This window comes from Cicer arietinum, chromosome 6, assembly GCF_000331145.2.
Source record: "Cicer arietinum cultivar CDC Frontier isolate Library 1 chromosome 6, Cicar.CDCFrontier_v2.0, whole genome shotgun sequence".
In the NCBI taxonomy this organism is placed as follows: Eukaryota; Viridiplantae; Streptophyta; class Magnoliopsida; order Fabales; family Fabaceae; genus Cicer; species Cicer arietinum.
In genome coordinates this window covers 4,076,228-4,085,818 of record NC_021165.2, presented here as the reverse complement: position 1 = coordinate 4,085,818, position 9,591 = coordinate 4,076,228, and the positions used below count along the sequence as shown (strand labels likewise).

At 29.9% G+C, this 9,591-nt stretch overlaps 1 pseudogene; it reads left to right on the top strand.

Moving 5' to 3' along the window:
• Positions 1-2,603, top strand: LOC101508150 (alpha-1,3-arabinosyltransferase XAT3-like; annotated as a pseudogene).
• Positions 2,604-9,591: the final 6,988 nt, after the last annotated feature.

Sequence of the window (9,591 nt, the reverse complement as noted above, 5' to 3'; positions counted from 1 at the left end):
AACCCTGTAAATATTTCTCATTTGTCCGATGAAAGAGTTGTAACAGAAGAACCCTATCAATGCCGCCAGAATCTCTTCACAAATAGCTAAAGGTAATAACAAATTCAAAGTACACTATGGATGTGAATGAACTCCTCAACCTCCTTAATTGCCACCAAAAAAGTTAAAAATAGAGATAGGCAGAGTAGACTTGGATGGTAATCATAAGGACTATGGAGGCTAATTAATTTTACAGAAACTTCTTAATTTTGCAGTTGAAGATAACCCAACACAAACTTTCATCAATGATGCCAACAACTCTCCAACAAAAGCTGAAGGTACGATTTGTTTGTCTTAATAAGGTTAAAGAATTGAAAGATGGGTCATGTTCGAACCAGACCCCTCTCTAAAGTGAATAAAATCAACTATTGATAAATAAATTAATGACTGATATTATGTGCATAAGAAATCACGGTGGTTAAAATATCAATCCTGGTTTTTTTTACTTTACGAAATACTCAATAGAAGAGCCTAATCAAGTTCAGATAAGCTCTCATTTGTTGATTATAACATCCTTTATATGCAAGGCTTAATTGTTCTTTATTTTGCAGTTGAAAAATTAGAACCTAGAAAAGTGGAGCAACCACTATGTGCATGGAAAGTCCTCCCATGTTTACATTGTCACGTGAAACAATAGTCTTGGTTGAAAACATGTCATGGAGTATAAGACCTTATGCTCGGAAGAGTGATGCATATGCAATGAATAGTGTAACACAATGGTCAGTAAAAGCTAGCAAACAAGTCTCAAAGTACACTAAAAATCACAGCATTCCAGCAGTAATATTCTCTACCGCAGTATACACCGGAAACCATTTCCATGAATTCATGGGCAAGTTCAGCTTATCATAACTGACAAGAAGCCTTGGTGGATTGTCAAACACCAAATATTTCTTTAAAAGCTGTCAAATTATGAGCATAGATAGAGATGATGAAGTGCATTGTTTTCCAAGGGTGATTATAGGCCTTAAAAGGTATTATAAAGAGCTAGTCATTGACCCTCAAAAGTATTCCTATTCTATCAAAGACTTCATGGATTTTTTTAGAAGTTCTTATTCATAGAAGAAAGTTTGTGCAATCAAAATCAGAGGTGGCAATAAAAGTAAGAAGCCTAGGCTCCTGATTCACTCAATAAAAAGATCACGACCCTTCACTAATACAAATCAAATAGCAAAAGTGGCTAGAGGGAGGAATATGTTGAGTATTGCAGATACTGTGAACTCTTGTGATGTACTAATGGGAGTTCATGGTGCTAGTCTTACTAACATAGTTTTCCTTCCTCAAAATGCAATTTTCATCCAAGTTGTGCCTTGTGGTAGCTTGCAACAAATGACTTTGCAAATAATGAACATAAAGTACTTGGAATATAAAATAAGGTGGGAAGAAAGCCCTCTTATACAACAATATCCATTAGGTCATGTGATTATAAAGGATCCATCATCAATTGAAAACCTTTAGGTCAGAGTATTATGACAAACAAAACAGCTTCAAACATTTCTTAACAGGGCTCGACATGGATTACCAACTTACAAAACACAACAGCTGAGAAACAACCAATTCCGTTCTACTGTCATATTCAATGGCTTGGATTTTGTTGGCCAGCCATGCAACAGTAAGAAACTAGCAGAAAAATCTGCTGCTGCTGAGGCTATGCTATGGTTAAAAGGGGATAGCCATTCATCTGGTGATATTGACCATGCATCTGTGCTTTTGAAGAAAAGCAACAAGAAAAGTAGGAAAAAATCATTTAGTGGCAGTTAAATAGAGTTGAATTACCTTTACAATACCTATGTTGGGTAGATTTGTTTGATGGGGTCCTACACCAAGGCTTGTCTACGGTCACGGTGCAATGGATTCGGGGATGATTTCAACAGCAAGTGTACAGAGCTATTAGCTAGGGATCTTGAATCTGAAAGGTATAGGTCTGAGCCCTTGTTTTTGAAACGGGTGATTGTATCCAAAGTCCACCTAAATTTGGAGCACATTTCAAGAAGTGTATTTCTACAATTGCTTTTGACTAAATCTGACCCAGAGCACAGTCTGCTGGCTGAGCAGCTATTGTAATAATTTATGAAAACTAGTGGGAGTAAACAGCAAAAATTCATATCCACATGCTAATGATGTGTTCGGTTCTGCATTGCTCTCGTGTCGTGGGCAGAGAAATATACTTTACATGGGGATTGACTCGGAATACTTTAAGAGCATTTCTAAGATGTTGTAGTTGCTTACATGATCAAGCCAGCTGATCATCTAGTTATAATATAGAATATGTATTTACAATTACAATTATTTTTACACTCAAGCTAAGAGGATTACGGTGTTTGTTACACCTCCAGAGATGGATTATTTTCATGCTGATGTCTTAAGCTATAAGAGATAACTTATGAATATGGAGATCAATTTTGATTTGATACAATTCAATATCTGAAGAAAAACAAGAGAACTCATTTGGTCTCAATTGTTTCCCTGTAGAACAATGAGAATTTTTTTTACATTTTTCATGTCCACATAGGCACATATCATACAACAGCGGACCAACTATTGATAAGATTTATTAAAATTTCAATTCATCATACAAAAATAATGGATTAAACGGACACGGTTTTGTGTGGTTTCACATTTTTTTGTCCCCTTTTATGTGTGTCAGTCGTAATTATATAAGTTTGTTAATAGATTTGTTGAGATACTTAATCCGCCTATTTGTTTATTTTATTTTTTCTATAATTGTAGTTTCTTTTTACGTGATTATTTTAGTAGAAGACATATGATATTTGTCTATAGTTCCAAGACTATTATACTAAAATGATAGAATAATCACTTGTGTAAATTTTTTTGACAACATAATAAAATAATTTCACATCTCTTTATAGAATGTCATCGGTTAAAAATAAATATCGGTTGCTTTCTCTTAAGGTTTGATATTTAATTCGCATGATTTTAGGTATGTACCATTTCACGAGTGGTTGAAAAGAAATATTATCGATGCAAATGAGAATGTGATTGTACATGTGTTGGCCTTCTGTTATGAAATATGCAGAGCTAGAAATAAAAAATGTTTTGAGGGGACTAATGTTGATATGACTACCATTGTTCAAAAGACACACGAATTTATTGTTAATTTTAATAGTGTTAGTGTGGTGTTGTTGGAGGCACTAAGTCGAGGTCCCAAATTGTTTATATATAATGTTTGTTGAATATCCCTATTTAGTGGCTGTTATAAGCTTAATGTTGATGCAACATGTCCGATAAATAAGGATAAATGGGAGTCATGATGTTGTAGTGAGAGACATTGATGGTGTAGTAGTTGTTCACAAGTTATTTTATTACCAAATTCAAATGTGGCAGAAACTTTAACTATGTGGAAATGTTTGAAATTTGTTAAAGATATATCTTTTTTGAATCTTATAGCATAATCAGATGCTTTAAAAGTGGTCACGACGTTGAACGTTTGTCAACAATCTCTCACCTATGTTGGTTCAATTATTGGAGATTGTATTAATTTAAATATTTACTTTTATAGTTTAAATTTTTTACATGTTAGGCTAGGTCAACCAAATTACTTATTATTTAACTAAATATGCTCTTTATAATTTAAATTGTATGTAAACTGAAATGACTCTATTTTGTATTTCTTATGTCTAGACTTTGTTGCCATGCTTTCTTTAATGATAATATCATTGACATAAAAAAAAATCCAATAAGAATTCATTACTACACCATAACACCTTACCTTTGTATGATTATTTAAAAACTGTGACATAAAACAATTGTAATCTTTTTAATTTTACATTGACAATATTTGACATTTAAAATTTTTATTTTGACATTTATATCTAGAAAATTATAGGGAAATAACAATATTGTATACAAGATACTCTAATAACATAAATATAAAAAGAGGAAATTATAAAGAGTTTATTAGAATACATAATATAAACTTACATTGACCTGGTATCGAATGAGGTATCACTATCACCATGTTTCAATTGTCACACTACCAATTTATAACTACTCTTAACATAGTAAAATAATGTGGCAACATAACAAATTTTTAGTAGGAAACCACTTTGCACTAATTGTGCAAATCTTTTAATTTTATTTTTATCGTGCATGTATCCTTTAATTCCAATAACAAATTATAGAAAAAATTATATCTAAGTGTTTTATTTTATTTAATTATAAAAAATCTATCATTTTATCAATTTTTCCTTCAAAATAAAGATGTATCTAAATTTAAATTGTAAATATTGGTAAAATATCTATATAAAAAATATAAAAAATAAAAAGATTTACTAGTAAATTATAAAAAATTATAAAAATTAAAAAAATATAAAAATATAAAAATTTACTTGAGAAAAAATAAAAAATAATTAAAATAAATAGATAAACGACTTCAACATAATTTTGTTTAAATTTACAGTAATAACAATTTTTCTGTTAACTATTTATTTTTTGAATTGTCAAAAATAAAAATTATAATTATATATTATTTTATTTTTATTTTAAATGCAATAAAACATTACAAATACCCCTAAAAAATATTAAAAATAGTTTTTTTGACAGGACAAAATTTTTATGAATATAAATACGATTTAACGTTATTTTGTTTGACAAATACCGAACTTTTAACCTTATAAATAGGTTCGAGCAGTACCAATTAAACATATCATTCCTTGGGTTTCAAGTCTGCGGTTGCTTCATCAGTGGGAAATAATAGAAAGACTGATAAAGAGGTGTGTCCTCTTAACCCTAATCGCTTGAATTTGATATCTCTTTTTCTCCTTCTCAATTTTCAATCTTCTGCATTAATCGATTCTAGCGGTGTTTGCCGTTGATGTTTTTGAGACAATTTATTTGTTTATTATTCGTTGCGACGTTGACGGTAACGGTAACATCCCGTTCTTGAAATTCAATCAATGACGCTCAATTTCTTTGATTATTCAAACCCTAGAAATCTTTATTTGAATTGCTGCCATGAAAAAGATGATCCCATAGTCACAAGAAAGAGAGAGATGGTGATACGAAATAAAATATAAAGCTTTCCGTTCCCGTTCATGTTCTTGAAATTCAACCAAGAACGCCCGATCTCTATGAATCTTGGTCATTCGAACCCTAGAATTCTTATTTGAATTGGTGCCGTAAAATGATGACAACGAAATCAAGACTTTGTTATTTGGATTCATGTTTCTGTTATCCATGATTTGCTTCATTCGAAAACCAGATATAAAAGATATGTAAATCTCTCTTTATTTCATTTTCAACCCATTATCCTTTGGTTTCTGATCTATTGATTCTCTTCTTCTATTGAGCAAACATTCTCTGTCTCCAAAACTGTGTTTGACACAAATGTTTTGGGGTAGGTTTTGGTTTGCAACATTAACGTATTATATCCAAGAATGTATAATCTTGATGATTCTTGACCGAAAAGGTTGATAAAAATTCAAAAGTTGCAATATGTACCCTTAGACAAGTCTATTGCTATGTTTGGATGACCCAAAAGTGAGATAGATTCTTGATTCATAATGTGGCTTTTAATATGAATTTTTTATTCATATGAAATAAATTTGAGAATAACAGAATTACAAGATGAATTTTTGACCCAAAATGAGGCTTACAATATGAATTTTTTTATTCATATGAAATGAAATTGAGATAATATGTTTGAGAAAGACCCGAAATTTATTTATTAGATGAAATCATGACCCGAAATGTGACTTGAAATATGAATTTTTTATTCATAAGAAATGAAATTGAAAATTTGAGATAGATTGTGATTCGATGACCCGAAATTTAATTAAGATGAATTTTTGACCCAAAATGAGGCTTGCAATATGAATTTTTTTATTCATATGAAATGAAATTGAGATAATATGTTTGAGAAAGACCCGAAATTTAATTATGAGATGAAATCATGACCCGAGATGTGACTTGAAATATGATTTTTTTATTCATATGAAATTGAGGTGGATGGTTCCAAATTTAATTATGAGAAAGATTATTGACCGTAAATGTGGCCTTTGATATGAATTTTTTATTCATAAGAAATGAAATTGAAAATTTGAGATAGATTGTGATTGGATGACCCGAAATTTAATTATGAGGAATTCTTGACTCAAAATATGGCTTGCAATATGAATTTTTTTATTCATATGAAATGAAAATGAGATAATATGTTTGAGAAAGACCCGAAATTTAATTATGAGGTGAAATCATGACCCGAAATGTGACTTGAAATATGAATTTTTTATTCATATGAAATTGAGGTGGTATTTTTTGATGGTCCGAAATTTAATTATAAGATAGATTATTGACCGTAAATGGGGCCTTTGATATGAATTTTTTATTCATAAGAAATGAAATTGAAAATTTGAGATAGATTGTGATTCGATGACCCGAAATTTAATTATGAGGAATTCTTCACTCAAAATATGGCTTGCAATATGAATTTTTTATTTATATGAAATGAAATTGAGATAGTATGTTTGGAAGACCCGAAATTTAATTACGAGATGAATTATTGACACAAGATGTGACTTGCAATATACATTATTTATTTATATGAAATTGAGATGGTATTTTTGGATGACCCGAAATTTAATTATGAGATAGATTATTGACCGTAAATGTGGCATTTGATATGAATTTTTTATTCATAAGAAATGAAATTGAGAATTTGAGATAGTATGATTGGATGACCCAAAATTTAATTACGAGATGAATTCTTGACTCAAAATATGGCTTGCAATATGAATTTTTTATTCATATGAAATTGAGATGGCATTTTTGGATGACCCGAAATTTAATTATGAGATAGATTTTTTACCGTAAATGATGTGGCATTCGATATGAATTTTTTTATTCATATGAAATGAAATTGAGAATTTGAGATAGTATGATTGGATGACCCAAAATTTAATTACGAGATGAATTCTTGACTCAAAATGTGGCTTGCAATATGAATATTTTATTATATGAAATGAAATTGAGATAATATGTTTGGAAGATCTGAAATTTAATTACGAGATGAATTCTTGACCAAAAATGTAGCTTTCAATATGAATTTTTCATTCATATGAAATGAAATTGAGATAATATGTTTGGAAGACCCGAAATTTAATTATGAGATGAAATCATGACCCGAAAGGTGGCTTGAAATAAGAAAAAATTTATTCATATGAAATTGAGATGCTATTTTTGGATGATCCGAAATCTAATTATTAGATAGATTATTGACCGTAAATGTGGCATTTGATATGCATTTTTTATTCATAAGAAATGAAATTGAAAATTTGAGATAGATTGTGATTCGGTGACCCAAAATTTAATTACGAGATGAATTCTTGACTCAAAATATGGCTTGCAATATGAATTTTTTATTCATATGAAATGAAATTGAGATAATATGTTTGGAAGACCCGAAATTTAATTACGAAATGAATTCTTGACCAAATATGTGACTTGCAATATACACTTTTTATTTATATGAAATTGAGATGGTATTTTTGGACGACCCGAAATTTAATTATGAGATAGATTCTTGACCGTAAATGATGTGGCATTCGATATGAATTTTTTTATTTATATGAAATGAAATTGAGAATTTGAGATAGTATGATTGGATGATCCAAAATTTAATTATGAGATGAATTCTTGACTCAAAATGTGGTTTGCAATATGAATTTTTTATTATATGAAATGAAATTGAGATAATATGTTTCGAAGATCCGAAATTTAATTACGAAATGAATTCTTAACTCAAAATGTAGCTTTCAATATGAATTTTGTATTCATTTGAAATGAAATTGAGATGATATGTTTGGAAGACCCGAAATTTAATTGTGAGATGAAATCATGATGCGAAATGTGGCTTGAAATATGAAAAAATGTATTCATATGAAATTGAGATGGTATTTTTGGATGATCCGAAATTTAATTATGAGATCGAATCTTGACCGTAAATGTGGCATTTGATATTAATTTTTTATTCATAAGAAATCAAATTGAAAATTTGAGATAGATTGTGATTCGATGACCCGAAATTTAATTACGAGATGAATTCTTGACTCAAAATATGGCTTGCAATATGAATTTTTATTCATATGAAATGAAATTGAGATAGTATGTTTGGAAGACCCGAAATTTAATTAATAAATGAATTCTTGATCCAAAATGTAGCTTTCAATATGAATTTTTTATTCATATGAAATGAAATTGAGATAATATGTTTGGAAGACCCGAAAATTAATTATGAGATGAAATCATGACCCGAAATATGGCTTGAAATATGAAATTTTTTATTCATATGAAATTGAGATGGTATTTTTGGATGATCTGAAATTTAATTATGATAGATTATTGATCGTAAATGTGGCATTTGATATGAATTTTTTATTCATATGAAATTGAGATGGTATTTTTGGATGATCTGAAATTTAATTATGATAGATTATTGATCGTAAATGTGGCATTTGATATGAATTTTTTATTCATATGAAATTGAGATGGTATTTTTGGATGATCTGAAATTTAATTATGATAGATTATTGATCGTAAATGTGGCATTTGATATGAATTTTTTATTCATATGAAATTGAGATGGTATTTTTGGATGATCTGAAATTTAATTATGATAGATTATTGATCGTAAATGTGGCATTTGATATGAATTTTTTATTCATATGAAATTGAGAGCATTTTTGGATGTCCCAAAATTTAATAATGAGATAAATTCTTGACCCTAAAAGTGACATTCAATATGAATTGCTATTCATATGAAATTGGGATTGAATGACAGTATTGTGCCTCGACGACCATAGATACAAATTTGATATTTGAGTGTATATAATCCTAAATTCTTGATAAATTAGAATGAAAATATTGTCCCTCAATGACCTTGGGTGGTGTGATGAAATTGGGTGGTCTTGTTGAAGCGGCATCTTGCAATGCCTTGTTGACACAGGGATCGGAAGGCAAAGAGACATTCAAAATATCATTAAACTGTTGGCAGAGATGGAAGAAACAAAAATACGAGCCCAGTGGTATAACCTTTGAGATTTTTACTAATCACATATGCAAGGCTAGGAGGATCGATGAGGCGTTGGGGGTGTTTGATAAATTGGTGTTGAACCTGATGTGGTTTTGTATAATACTTTGATTGACAATCTTAGTAAAGTTGGGAGGGTAGAAGATGGTTTGAGTTTGCTGGCAGAGATGAAAACGGAGAAGAAAAATAGGCCAAACACTGTGTCATATAATTGCTTGATTGATGAGTTCTGCAAAGCTGAAAGGAAATGTTGTTACTTATACTGTGTTGATATCTGCATTCTGTGGTGTGAACAATATTGATAAAAGCCATGCATATAACTTGCTACTATGTTCTCATAAGTGGGTTCTGTAAGAAGAAGAAATTGGTTTCTTACCTTGGCAAAGCTGGAGATTTTGCAACTACTAGTAAGGTGATGAAAAAGATGATAAAAGAGGGTCTTAAGCCATCTGTTGTCACATATGAGGCAGTTATACATTCATTCATATTTTTTAAAGAAGAATGTTGATGAG